General features: G+C 40.1%; 1 protein-coding gene and 1 non-coding gene across 6 annotated transcripts in view; both read left to right on the forward strand.

Annotated features, from left to right (window-relative positions):
- The window catches only part of DLC1 (DLC1 Rho GTPase activating protein), a 522282-nt gene that overhangs the window by 445535 nt on the left and 61381 nt on the right, over positions 1-15366 (forward strand). The window lies entirely within an intron of this gene.
- Positions 10009-10081, forward strand: TRNAG-UCC (transfer RNA glycine (anticodon UCC)). The gene has a single exon. It is a non-coding gene; the product is annotated as a tRNA-Gly (tRNA).

Consider the following 15366-nt stretch of genomic DNA (forward strand, 5'->3'; position numbering starts at 1 on the left):
GGGCTGCCGTCCATGGGGTCGCACAGAGTCGGACACGACTAAAGTGACTTAGCAGCAGCAGCAGCAGCAAGCTTTCTGTGGTTTCAAAGCCAAATCATCCTGGAGGTTTAACCAATGCCAATAAAAGAGAGAGAAGAAAAGCAGTAGAAAGTAGGGAGACATGTCCAGGGCGAGAACCCTCTGAGTGAGGAGAAAGGGAGATGGGACCGCCTAACCGCCAAGTCCAGGAGGGCAGCACCCCCGAAAGCCACAGGCAGATGCTGAGAAATGTGTCAAAGTTTTAAATCAAGCTGGGACAGGTACTGGAATACTCTGACTTAAACAGCTCTTGGTCCACTCATCAGCTATTCTTTATGACTCAAAGGTTTATGACTTGAAGCTGGCGCTACTGATGCTTGTGTTCCTCTCCCCTTCTTTTTTTTTTTGCTAGGTTTCCACTCTTTCCCTGGTCCCCTCCCTTCCTCCTCTTTGTTGTCTGCCCTTCAGCTGGAAGAATGGCCCAAGGACCATGCATCAGCTGACCCACCAAGGGCTCTGGACATTGCCCGGGCTGCCACCTGGGGAGCTAGAGGACTTGTGCGGATGTGTTCCACAGGGCGGGTGCCAGCTCACCCAGGGCAATTTATTAGGCGACAGGGATGCGGGTGTGGGGAGGGGAAAGCCCCTGTCTGGGTTTATAATTGAGATGATACGCCTATAGTTTGCATAATAAACAAACAAAAGAGGGGATGTTGAATGACATGGTGCCTCAAGCGAGGGAGAGGGTTCTCAGGCTTCATGTCAGGGCACAGAGCAAGGAGAGTCAACCAAGTCCCTCCTCCACCCCTAGAAAGACCTCAAAGCAAGAATGTGCAGCTTTGTCCCAATCCCTGGATAAAGGACACTGCTCTGGAGTCATTGTGAGTGAACAGTCCTGGACCTCTGGGGTGGCTGACACCACCGCCTCACAAGGAAAATAGTGTGAGATCCCCAACTTTGCTTCCCTTGTTTGAATTTCACCTGAAACTGTGAATCCCAAACTCTGGGGAGTGGATGCATGAGAATTTTCTTCCTCGATCTCTTGCAGTTTCTTGGGCCCTCGCCACAGTACTGGTATTTGAGTTAGAGGCCTAAGAGGGAAATCAGTCCCACGTGGGTAGATAACAAAACACTCTCCACCTTGGAATCATGAAGTGGAATTTCAATCTGAGGCCAAAAATCCTATCTCTGCCTGCTTCGCTAATTACATAAATTTCCTTGCTAGATTCTGCAGCTGTTTCTAAGAATACAACTCAGGTTCCCAGAAGTGGCACTGCTCATGGAGGGGTAGATGGCACTCACGCCTGGTCGGGAGCTCAGACTCTTAAGTGCTCATCTTATTTCTGTTGACGATGCTAGGTGACCCTAGATCCATTTCATGCTTTGAGACAATGAGACAGACAGACAGGTGTGTGTGTGTGTGTGTGTGTGTGTGTGTGTGTGTGTATTTGTTCTGAATGTGGTGGTGGTTTAGTCGCTAAGTCATCTCCGACTCTGTGCAACCCCATGGACTGTAGCCTGCCAGGCTCCTCTGCCCATGAGATTCCCCAGGCAAGAATAATACTGGAGTGGGTTGCCATTTCCTTCTCCCTTCCCCACCCAGGAAATCAAACCTGGGTCTCCTGCTTTGCAGGTGGATTCCTTACCAACGGAGCTACCAGGGTAGGGACTAGCAGTAAAGATTAAGTGCAGAATCCTTACAGAGAGCACTGGAAGAGAAGCAGGGCTATAGCTGAAAATAAGTATATATGCAGCTGCTTTGAGAATGTTCCAGATTCTACTATGGGAAGTATCATCTCGCTTTATAGGTACCCCCCTAATATACTGTTGGACTTGAGGAAGAAAAAGCTGATGTGATAGGATGCATCTCCCCCTCTCTTATCTGTGCCAGAACCTCACCGCCTGGTCTGACAACGTCCCATCATAACTTTCATGGAGAATAGAGAAGTTAGGGGAAAGGTTTAGCTGAATAAAAATGAGTTCTCCCCAAATATGCAGATTATTTCAGCATGGGTATGTGTGTGCACACAAGTGCACTCAGAACAGTTGTTTCTAAATTGAAATGTAACCTGGTTACCCAGAGAAGAGCAAGTGCTTTGTAAAATTTTACTTCTTTTGTTTCTTGAATTCCTTTTAATAGAAAGATGGACAAGTGTGAGTAAATGTGATTCCCACAAATAAGTACTGTATTTTAGCAAAAATTAGACTCATAATAAACCCGTCTTGATGATATAGGGTGATTGGGCAGAGAACCTAGAGACCTACTGTGGTTAAAAATATTAAGGACTTTTTATTTGACACACAGATGAACCAATAAAAATGTGACCTCTTGACATCTATAAAAAAAAGATATCTTGGGTTTCTTTCAGTGAAATATTTGAAGGCTTTAAAATTTTAAACAAAGCCCAGCTGGTTTATATGCACAAGTTCCAAATCCTGAAATATTCCCATGGTTTCTAGTTTCAAAGAATTCTGCTGCTGTAAACTAGTGGATAAACTAAACTGGTAAGATATTTTTCTTTTTTAAAAAATGTTGGTTTATTTTTGGTATCAAGTAGTACGTAGAATAAGTAAACATTGAGAGGAAAAATGTGAATTACTCTGGTGGGAAAAGAAAAAGAGTATCATTGTGATTCAAATGTAGTAAAAACTATAAAAGCTAAGTTCCCAGTCAGAGTGTGAAAGCATACCAGATTCTCTCCCAGGTTTTACATTTAGATTTAATTCAAATATAGTCACAGTGCCACATATTTAGATTCTAGAGCTGAGAACAACATTTTTGAAGTTCCCGCTTTCGGTCACAGTCCCTGTATTATATTTATTATTTTTGTGAAGGGACAGACAGTCTGACCTTTCTTCCCTCAGCCTGCCTAGATTAAGCTCCGTTAGCCCATGATTTGGAAGCCAATAAATAGCTCCAATGTGATTACCAATGCTTTGTTATTTTTCAAATGCTAAATGACCTCTAATCATGGTCATTTTAAAGTTTTTTTTTTTTTTTTAATTTCATCGTAGCTCTTCTTATTCCTGTTGTTCCCTCTGGATCTAACTACTAGCAGGCTTTCCTGCAAAACACATGTTCTTCTTCTCAATAGTGAATTTTCATTTTCCACACTCCTCCAGGCTCAAGCACTTTCCACTCTTGCACTTTCTCTAACCCCACCTCAAGTTACTAAGTTTTCATTTTGTCTTTTACTCTCAAAAAGTCTTCAGTCTGCCAGTTCTTAATGTGTCAGTGTTGCAAACCTGCTGAACGGTGTCTACTGTAGTTGCAGTGGGCACCTGCACTCACTGTGGAAGTCACAGTGTGGAGAAGCACTCTGCCTCTTCTGACTTAGGGAGTGGAGTTTGCATGAGGAGTCCCAAAGAGCTCCTGGTAAATCAGTCTGAAGGTTCTCCGTGGGCTCCATTCACACAATTGTTTACGCTTCCTGTCTGGGAATCAAATTTCTGTCACTGCAGTGAATCCTGGCATTTTCATTTAAACTTTGTACCTGGAGGGAAAAAAAAAGGTTATTCCCTCAGAAAGGCAACAGGAGGGAGCTATTCTTTCTCTCCTTTATGTATTACATTAACTTCAGGCAGGTGTTCACTTCCAAAGGGGCAGAGGCATCAAGTTGCTCCTGAGCAGATCTTGTAATAGTTATCACAAGCTGGCTGCATCCTAGCCAGGCATGCTCTCTCAGCAAGCCTTTCGCCCAAAGTCCCTGACCTTTGAGTTGCAGACATTCTCTCTTTAGCCATTTCAGACACAGGGACATTTGGACTTTTCATAACCTCTCATTCTAGAGTTTATACATGTGGGAATCCACCCTTTCCTCCTCCAAACCGACAACTATGATTAAACCCTGGAAGGAAGGGATGGGAAGTGTGTGAGTACACAGCCCACCAATGACTCAGGAGTCAGAATTTCCGAGAGAAAATATCTGATGAGTTTTTCTAGGCTTTGGTGGGAAGGAAGAGAAGAGTTTTCCTCCAGGCGTCTCACAAGGCAGAACAAAGTAAGGCAAAGTTAGGGCTAAAATATAAAAAGTGTCTGGTGCGTCCAGCACACTTTAACCTCATAACCTTGTAATCATTTGGCACAGCAGGAAGAAAGTCAGGACAAAACCAAACTATGCACTCAATATTCTTTGTGTGACTGTAATTTAGATCCTTTGGGATGGCCTTTGGGGCATCATATTGATGGTAGGAGCTTGCTGTAAGGCACAGCTTGAGGCAAGGGTTGGAGTGGTTGGTCACCAGTGAGCTTAACAATGTCTTAATTGAAACTAAGAATAGTACTGGAGTTTAGAGATTATTCATCTTGAATACCTAGTTGCATCTTTGCTGAGTGGATTCTCCTTGCTGAATAAGCAAAGCAACAGGAGAATAAATTACTACATTTTCCCAAATTTAAAAAGTAAAAACATATTGAAAATACATTTAGAGAGCTCATTTCTTTTTTAAAAAAAAAATCTTAAAAATTAGGATTCAGAATGAAAAATTAAACAGGATTAGTCTCCATTTCATCTATTCAAAAATGTTTCATTTTTATCAAACAGAAACTAGTTAGGAGTTTTCAAATTCCTTTATATAGGCTTTTGGCATATAGTTAATATAGACAGATAAAGTTACTATTCACCTATGGCCCTGGGTTCTTTTATTCCTCATACAAACTATTTAAATGATATCTTTATTGAGTTTTCATCAATAAGTATTATTTAACAGGAAATCTCAAATAAGGGGTAACTCTAAAATGAGCAAGATTTTCAGCAAAGTTATGATGAGAACCTTCAAATTACAAGTTAGTATAGTAAACAATATAAAGTACAGGGGAATGTATTAAACAAATATTAGAATGCTTAACTTTAAAAGCATTTATCTCAATATTTTAGGGTCCTTCTGAGGTATTGAAAATAATCTGATTTTGTTGAACGTGTTTTTTTCTATAGCATATAAGTAGATTAAAAGTTTAAAACTGAAATAATTATAAAGTAAGACATCCATTATGATTATAGTATTTATAAGCTAGTTATATAACTATCTTAGGATTAGGATATAGATATGTAACAGAATTCTATCCAAACCTTGAAAGAAATTGGGTATATCTGTATACATTAACATGAAGATATGTACATTATTTTTACTATATATATTTTTTTAAGCAAGTTGTAGAACAATTTACATAGAAATTTGTGAAAAAAAATGCGTTCATATACATGTATGCAGAATATATAAAATATACTGGCAATTGCTTAGAAAATGATTTGAATAATCATATTAGCTACCTCAATAGATGGGGGAGCTCCACTTCCAAGTTCATTCGATTCTGTGTTGATTTTCTAAATGTTAGCCTGTATGATGTGAATTTTTTCAATTTGTGAAAAACAAAGATTGATATAATAGGGTACCCTTATCTACATATTAAAATATTAAGAGTACTTGTTTCTATATTTTTTTCTTCCTTGATCATTTGTATTGTCTATTTTTTCCATACTTTCTATATGTAACTGTGTATTGAGGGCAGGAGGAGAAGGGTGTGACAGAGGATGAGATGGATGGATGGCAGCATCGACTCAATGGAGGTGAGTTTGAGAAAACTCCAGGAGATAGTGAAGGACAGGGAAGCCTGGCAGGCTGCAGTCCATGGGGTTGCAAAAAGTCAGACACAACTGAGCAACTGAACAACAAAATAAAGAATTATTTTTAAAAATATTAAAGCAGAGAACAATCCCAACAGAGGGACAACATACAGCGAGCGGCAACAGAGTGGAAAGGAAGACGCCTGAGTGTGTGGTGCCCAAAATAGTTACCAAGCCTTATTATTAAGTCATAAGCTTAAACAAAATTCCTCACACCTCAGGGCAAAAAAGGCAGACCTTTTCAGATAATTGATGAAAAGGCCCCAGGTGGTTGCATACAGACATTTCTTAAGCATAATAAAAAGACAACATTAATTTAACATTAAGGCTTACAGCCAGTCAGATTTCTAAAAACTAATATTTGACTGGAAATAGTTCAACTCATTTCTCGTCATTGCCTCCATGTCCCATGCAGGGTAAAAACCATCGCTTCTTTTACTGAGAACAATCTATAACTTGACTAAACAAAGATGCTTTAAAGCTTACTTGAGATAGCATTGAAACCCATCAAATGTATTGAGTCATTTCTTTTGGATATATATGTATAAACTCAGAATTGTTGTGTTCTTCTTATAAACTAGTAAATGAACCCAAAAGAAGGATTTGCACCTGTCAGGAAAAGCACACAGACTTGTCCACTGTGATCAACACTGACTGCTGTTTCAGCACAATTTTTGCAGACCACGATGTAAACTTCAGAAAATCTGGCACAACTGCCTTTTTATAGGCACTGAACTTCCCCAAAGTGTGCTCCAAATTCTAGCACCATCTCTCACTCAGAGAAACTCAGACACTATATTCAGTAACCTGGAGGAAAAGTTCATACTCTTAATAAGAAAGTATGAAAAGTGAACCATCTAAAGCATCACATAGGCATAGACACGAGACAGCCACATTTTCCCGGGTAGAGTAAACCTCCAGAGAGCGATTCCTTCAGGAACAGCTCTGAATAGCACTAGCATTAATTCATGTCACTTACACACACACACACACACACATATACACACACACATGCACACGCACACACATACATACACACACTCTGTCTCTCACTCACACCCTGTAGGCAGCCCTACCATTTTATTTTCTTTCTCTTTTACAAATAATTTTAACAGACAATAATTGCCAGTAGTATAAAATTTAAGTGTCGTCCCCCAATTCCTGTCATTCACTCACCCAGATTATCTTCAGATGGTTACATTTTAAAATTTTCAATACATTTGAAAAATACTTTGGGGTAAAGAGTAGTCTGGGGTTCAACTTTATTTGCTTCCAGATGGCCACATAAGATGGCCACATGATTATCCCTCTTTTTCTCCCATGTTCCACAGCGCTACATTTGATACCATCTAAACTCCTGTATTTAAATCAATTTCTAGACTCACTCGTCAGTTCTATTGATGTGAAAGCACAGATAATGGTTAAGTTCTAGAGCCTGAACCCTTGGGTTCAAATCTCAGTTCTGCTGCTTACTGGCTGTGTGACCTCAGGCAAGTTGCTTAAACTCTGCCTAAATTCCTCACTTATAAAATGAGGAAGTGAATAATTATAAGATTATTGAGGGATTAAACTATTTAAGCGATGAGAACACTCAGAAAGTACTTCACATAGCATGCAATTCGTATTAGTGATCATTACTCTTAAAACATACTGTTGTTGTTTTGTTGGTACTTAATTAAATTTAAACTCAACATTCAGGAAACTAAGATCATGGCATCTGGTCCCATCTGCTGCTACTGCTAAGTCGCTTCAGTCGTGTCCGACTCTGTGCGACTCCATAGACGGCAGCCCACCAGGCTCCTCTGTCTATGGGATTCTCCAGGCAAGAACACTGGAGTGGGTTGCCATTTCCTCCTCCAGTGCATGAAAGTGAAAAGTCAAAGTGAAGTTGCTCAGTTGTGTCCGACTCTTAACGACCCCATGGACTGAAGCCTACCAGGCTCCTCCGTCCATGGGATTTTCCAGGCGAGTACTGGAGTGGGGTGCCATTGCCTTCTCCATCACTTCATGGCAAATAGATGGGGAAAGAGTGGAAACAGTGACAGACTTTATTTTCTTGGGCTCCAAAATCACTGCAGATGGTGACTGTAGCCATGAAATTAAAAGATGCTTGCTCCTTGGGAGAAAAGTTATGACCAACCTAGTTCAGTTCAGTTCAGTCGCTCAGTTGTGTCCAACTCTTTGCGACCCCATTAACCGCAACACACCAGGCCTCCCTGTCCATCACTAACTCCCGGAGTGTACCCAAACCTATGTCCATCGAGTCGGTGATGCCATCCAGCCATCTCATCCTCTGTTGTCCCCTTCTCCTCCTACCTTCAATCTTTCCCAGCATCAGGGTCTTTTCAAATGAGTCAGCTCTTCACATCAGGTGGCCAAAGTATTGGAGTTTCAGCTTCCACATCAGTCCTTCCAGTGAACACCCAGGACTGATCTCCTTTAGGATGGACTGGTTGGATCTCCTTGCAGTCCAAGGGACTCTCAAGAGTCTTCTCCAACACCACAGTTCAAAACCATCAATTCTTCGGCGCTCAGCTTTCTTTATAGTCCCACTCTCACATCCATACATGACCACTGGATAAACCATAGACTGGACTAGATGGACCTTTGTTGACAAGGTAATGTCTCTGCTTTTGAATATGCTGTCTACGTTGGTCATAACTTTCCTTCCAAGGAGTAAGCGTCTTTTAATTTCGTGGCTGCAATCACCATCTGCAGTGATTTTGGAGCCCAGAAAAATAAAGTCAGCCACTGTTTCCAATGTTTCCCCATCTATTTGCCATGAAGTGATAGGACCGGATGCCATGATCTTAGTTTTCCAAATGTTGAGCTTTAAGCCAACTGTTTCACTAGACAGCATATTAAGAAGCAGAGACTTGACTTTACCAACAAAGGTCCATCTACTCAAGGCTATAGTTTTTCCAGTAGTCATGTATGGATGTGAGAGTTGCACTGTAAAGAAAGCTGAGCACTGAAGAATTGATGCTTTTGAACTATGGTGTTGGAGAAGACTCTTGATATCCAACCAGTCCATCCTAAAGGAAATCAGTCCTGAATATTCATTAGAAGGACTGATGCTGAAACCAATACTTTGGCCACCTGATGAGAAGAACTGACTCATTTGAAAAGCCCCTGATGCTGGGAAAGATTGAAGGCAGAGGAGAAGGGGATGACAGAGGATGAGATGGTTGGATGGCATTACTGACTTAATGGACATGAATTTGAGTAAACTCTGGAAGTTGTTGATGGACAGGGAGGCCTGACGTGCTGTGGTCCAAGGGGTCGCAAAGAGTCGGACACGACTGAGTGAACTGAACTGAACTGAATTAAATTGATGGATTAATTAGAGGAGAACTGACGTGTAAATATTGTGTCTTCCCAAGTAAACATCATGTCCTTGTTTTTATGGACTCAAGTCTTTTTTTGTGTTGGACATACACCCACATATCTTTATGCATGTTTTATAAGGATTCATATTCCCCTCACTACAGTTCTTCTTCCTGGGATATTTTATCATCATACGGTTCCATCCCCTGTAATTCTAGTTATTACCTCCCAACTGGCTTGCTCTGTCTCTAAACATCTCTTGTCCAGGAATCTTAATGGAAGGCCTTGACTACAACTGGTCCCTAATGGTACAACTTTTTGTATTTCTTTAAAACAATTGAGATTCAGAATCTTTTACCAAGGCTCAAGCATTTTTTCAGGCTGGTGTTTTCTCTGGTGAAAATGTTCACAATTGTCATCTTTTTCTGAATGTAAAGTCTTGAGTTTATAGAAAGCATTTTGAGAAATCAGGCTCTTCAGTAAGATTTTATGCTTGAACCCTTTATCTGAGTTTTTGCTTCATGGGCATTAAGTATTGCTGAAAAGCACAGGTCCTTTAAAGTTCAGGGGGAAAGTGTTTATAAAGATCTGAGACTGAGCTAAGACAAAGCTATAGCCAGAGGCCTGGTTTCCTGAGAAGGAAGGAGCTGCCCGCTAATCTGTCATGCTTCTGTCTCACGGGATATTAAAGCCATCGCAGGCTCCTTTCCTTTACAGCCAGTCCGGTGTCTGACAATCTTGTGTCTGTCCCCACGAACCACATGACCAGGGCTCCTCCAGGGCTCCTTGTCAAGTACCACAGAATGAGTCATTAGGGTATGCGCAACAAAGAAAACAGGAGAGACAATGAAACCCTTATTATTAGTGACCATCCTTCCAATCACTGTCTAATGTAATTAGAAGAAAGAAATATACCTTTAAAGGACTCACTGGGCCTGCTGGGCAAACCATTCCAATTCTTATTCTCCATCACTTCTCTTTGGTTATGATCCTTTGATTAGGATGAGATGAATTTTAAAACAAAACACTCATTGGGACTTCTCTGGTTGTCCAGTGGTTAAGACTCTGCGCTTCCAATGCAGGGGGCACAGGTTCAATTCCTGGCTAGAGAACTGAGATTCCACATACTGTGTGGCATGGCCAAAAATAAATAAAAATATAATATTTTAAGAAAGGGGAAAAAAAGAAAACACTCATTAAATGTTTTCTAACCAAAATAATGGTTGTTGAAAACAGATGGTGCGTGTAATAAAAGAAAATCCTCTCCTGACCCAACCAGAGTCCTGTCTTTCCTGTATGTTTCTCTTAAGCTTCTAAAAGGGTCGGAGGAATATATATTCACACACACACACACATACATGTATACACCACAGGCTGCAAAAGACATTTTGGTGGTGTTGGTTTTGCAGGCAGTATTACACCCTTCAGAGACAAATGGCTGATTTAATCCTGACCCAGAGCTGACAGATCTTGGGAAATGCCTATTACATCCTCTGGAAGAGTTATGTAAACAAGTATTGTGGTTACCAACAGCATGGAGTCTCAGTTTCAGACGCTGTGAGTAATTCACTTAGGCAAGCTTTCCCAAACCAAGTGCAAACAAGAGGCCTGATGACCCCGGTGACTGTTAATGGAGCCTTTGGTCTCATAGGCACCTGTTTATCCCAGCCCCAGCCAGTCGGGATGCTAGTTTGTTTATATCGCGTTCCTTCCTATGTACAGATGTTGTTCCAGCTGGTGGGAAGGCTGGCCAAGTTTACGGGATCTCTTTGCCTTTCTGAAGATGCAGGACACAGTCATCCACCATAAAGGAGCACTTGGGAAATGTTAATGTTGTCTGTGTTTGTCTGGGGAGATTTGACGGTGTAGGTGGATGTGCATAGAGCCGGGAAGAACTGTAGAATGAGGTGAGGAGTAGACAAAGAAAGGACAAATACGGAGATTTTTATGAACTAATGGTGAACAGGGCTTTGCCTCAGTAGGGCTTTGCCTACCCTTTGTAGGAGGCAAGAGAAGTTGAGTCGATAGTTTGTCCCTAGGAAATAAAGAGACTATTTCAGAGTGAGTTCTGGGAGTAGGAAATGAGGCGATTATTAATGTCCAGACTATAATGGGGCAGCTTAGTCTCACTGTTTTGGAATTTCAGGGAAATTAAAGAATAGGGTTCACATATGAACAAGAAGTTAGGAAGAGAGCTTGATTCTTGGATGGGATTCGGACAAGGAAGTGCAAACAGAGAGGTTTTGAAAGTTTGCATCAGTTAAGCTTTGTCAGGAGACTAGGAATAAGATTGTGCCTTCTGTACCTTGTTTCTGCTGAGAGATTTCCAATCAGCTTCCTTAAAAAAATACATATTATTCACCTTATTACTGATCAAACTGGGTGCTTCCTGTTCTGGAAGAGTGAGAAGTAAGCATCAAGGGTAAAAGCTAACAGTCAGGTCTTTAGGAAAAGCCCTCGTAAGCCCTCTATGAGGAAATGCCAGCATATGTGTGCCCCGTGTGTGTTACATACACCTGCACACACACACACTCTCAGGAGTTAGTTGAAGTTTCTCCCTTTAGTTCCTTAGTGGCTGTTGGTGGCCTAGAAACCAAAACCGGGTTCTACATCTCTGACAGCCTCCTTTTCTCAGTCACAGGGTGTCCCCTCAAACATTGTTTAAACCTTAGCTTCGGTCACAGCAGACCTGCTTCTTCACGCACCATGCATGTAATTTTTGGGTAAAGGCTCCTACCTCTTCCTAATTGTGGAATATCCAGATGAAGCTTTGTCAGTGGGAGCCGCAAGATCTGAAAATGAGCATGAAAGAACTTTCTTTTCTGAGTTCAGGATTTGAGGTTGGCGATAGAATGAAAGCTACTGGGATAGAACAATTTAGGTCACAAAGCTGTATGAAGAAGCGCTGCATTCATTTTGAAAAGGGGGGAAGTAAATCTGTGCATACTAATTTAGCTTCCCTAAACTTGCCATTCTTCAGTTCTGCCCTTGAGATTTATGTAGGTCAGGGTTTTGGGTTAGATCTCTTACTCCCCAGGGAGACTGAGATTATTATTTAAAATCTCAGTTCTGAGGAAGAACCCCAGAGATAACGACTGTTGTGTTCAGTTTCTATTATAACCTCATGAGCAAAATCGTTCTTTTGACTGAAGTGTGGCTCTTAGACACAGATATGCAAACCTACCCTACCAGACAAATAAAGAAAAAAATATATAAATTGTGAACTGATAGATTCATATCTAACACTGTTTGTTTTGCTAATAAAAGCCTTAATATGAGGTTGAGTATCCCAGAAAGATTTTAAATTTATACCACATTCATCAGTGTTCCTTCATTCTTTCTAAATTCAATGCAGATTTCAAAGTGTCTTTCAGGAGTAGGGCTATATCAGAACCAGGTTAAGTCAGAACTAACCAGCAATGTCTTGTCACTTCCAGATAAAGTTTTGGGGTTTGCTTTTCCCTCTGGATCTCTGTGCTAAGAAATGTTAGAAGCCTTTCTGTAACCCTTGGATAAAATCTTGGATTTTATCTTCCCAACTTTAAACATTCTAATAGCATAAGCGATAGCAATATGATACAACTTTTTTAAAAACATAGAACTGAAATAAACATGAAAGTCTCATGTCTTAGATGTTATACAATAAGAATAAACTTTAATAGCAGAAGGTAGATGTTCCTTTGCGGCCTCCCGGATTGCTCAATGTTAAAAGAATCTGCCTGCCAATGCAGGGGACACAGGAGATGTTCATTCAATCTCTGGATCAGGAAGATCCACTGGAGGAGGAAATGGCAACTTAACTGTAATATCCTTGCCTGGAAAATGCCATGAAGAGAGGAGCCTGGCAGGCTGTAGTCCATGGTATTGTAGAGTTGGACACAAGTGAACAACAGAACACGCACACACAGTTGTTCCTTTACAGAGTCAAATTATTATTACTACTATTATTATCATCATTATTAATATTATTTAGCTTTCATAATGCAAATGAAGGTAAAAGGAGAAAATAAGATAGCTGTAGGGGATTGCTTTGAGTGAAAAATTTAGATATTAAAAAGTTAAGTGTTTTTAGTTTCATTAAGTCATTAGTTCTGGAACTTTTCAATAATACTACAACACACAATAATAGTACAATAATTAAAAGAGAAAGAATCCTTTTAAGACAAATAAAATAGCAGTGTAATATAATTGCAGCTATAAATATAGTATATTGAGACGTTTAAACAGATAAAATATGCACATGTACCCCCAAAACAGATTTTTGAGTTACAGTTTCAGTTCCTATTTTTTAATAAGTTCATATATAAGTAAATATTGAGCCCTTTATAAACATAATCTATTTTAATCCTCACAACTACCCAAGAAGGTATTACTGTTGCCTTGTATGCTGCTGTTGCTTGGTCACTTTAATCTTGTCTGACTCCTTGCACCCCATGGACTGTAGCCCATCAGGCTGCCTGTCTGTGGAATTTTCCAGGCAAGAATACTAGAGTGGGTTGCCATTTTCTCCTCCAGGGGATCTTCCCAACCTGGGGATTGAATCCAAGTCTCCTGCGTCTCCTGCCTTACAGGTGGATTCTCTACCACTAAGCCCCTGGGGAAGCCCATTGCCATGTATGTATAAGGAAAATAAAATTTGAAAATAAAGTTACTTCTCCACAGTCATGCAGCAAATAAATGGAAGTTTCAGGATTCTTATCAGTATAATAAACAAATTTTCTCCAGGATTATGTCACTTAAAATCTTAGTGATGTAATATTTAATACCAACAAGAAAATGTATGTGAATATAAATTATAAAGTATAATAATACAACAAGCCATTAACCCCAAACCCAACTAAATATCTGAAATTACCTTTCCTGTTAAAGCTACCTATGCACTCTACCCTAGCTAGTCTCCCTGACTCCAGAGACTAACACAATCCTGAATGTTGAATTTATTATTCCCTCTACATTTTATGAAATGTTTTTACCATGTAAGGCTTCATTTTTAATGTTGATATTTTACCCAAAGTTGTTATAAAGAGTTGTCCATGTCATTCCATGTAGCTATGGCTCACTTACTTTCACTGCTCATGTAGTATTCCTCTGTGTAAACATGCCATTTTAAAAGATCTGTTCTCCATTAGATGGACATTTAGATTATTTCCAGTTTTTCCTAATATAATATTAGTGCACGCTTCCTTCAGTTTTCTAGATGCACAGTTGCAAGAGTTTCTCTAGGCAACAAGCCACAGAGCAGAATTACTGGGTCATAGCATAGACAGTGTTCAGCTTTAAAATGAATGTGAAATTGCTTTCCTAGGAGGTTGAACTAGCAATATAAATGGGCTCTCATCTTTCCAACATTTCCTGACATTGTCAGACTTTTTCACTGTAAATATTGTATATGTAAAATATGGTCTTGATTTTCATTTTTCATTACTAACCAGTTTAAGTATCTTGCCATGTGTTTATTCACTACTTGTTTTCCATGCCTTTCTTATCCTCTAATTTTATTAATTTTTGCTCTTTTATTAATTTCTTTATTTTGCCTTCTTTAATTCCCTCGTTGTTTTTCAAAACTGGGTGCTTTATTAATAGTTAGCCTTTCTTCTTTGCTAATATAAATAATTAAGTTTATATATTTTATCAAATACTTCTTTCCACTGTGTTTCACCATTTAAAATATAGACTACTTTCACTGTCATTCAGTATTTAACATTCTCCATTATAATTTCTTCTTCAGTCCTGAGATATTTAGTAGTTTCTTAAATTATGAGTGAAAATGAAAGTCAGTCATGTCTGACTCTTTGCGACCCCATGGACTATCAGTCCATGGAATTCTCCAGGCCAGAATACTGGAGTGGTGGCGGGTATTGTTGTTGTTGATTTCTAACTTATTTGCATTTTGGTCAGAGAATGTGGTGGTTCTGAGTATCTGTTTCTGTAGAACTAACTACTAGGGGCAGAGTGTGATAGCAATCACGTATGCATTTTCCTCTGGAGGTTGGCTGGACTCACCTAGGCATTCCTCAGAGTCTCTTGGACAGTTGCAGTCAGAAAGTGACTGGAATTGGGATCTCCATTCACATGACTGGTGCCTGGGCAGGGGAAACTCAAAACAGCTGGATTTCTTCTGGCATCTCTCTCCTGGCCTTTCTATTTGGAGGTTCCACATCAGGAACTCAGGGCAGCCAAATGTCTTACATGGAAGACACCAGAGCGAGAAACTGTCCAAGAAAAACTTGCTGAAGCTACATGACTTTCTCTAACCCACCTAAGGGCAGAAGCCCTTAGGCCACATTCTAGTCACTGAAAGTCACAAGGAACGCCTGGGTTCCAGGAGAGGGGACACTGATTCTATCACTTGATGAGAGGATTGCAAAAGGTTTTGTGACGTGTTTTAAAACTACCA

This window comes from Bos taurus, chromosome 27, assembly GCF_002263795.3.
Source record: "Bos taurus isolate L1 Dominette 01449 registration number 42190680 breed Hereford chromosome 27, ARS-UCD2.0, whole genome shotgun sequence".
Lineage (NCBI taxonomy): Eukaryota > Metazoa > Chordata > Mammalia > Artiodactyla > Bovidae > Bos > Bos taurus.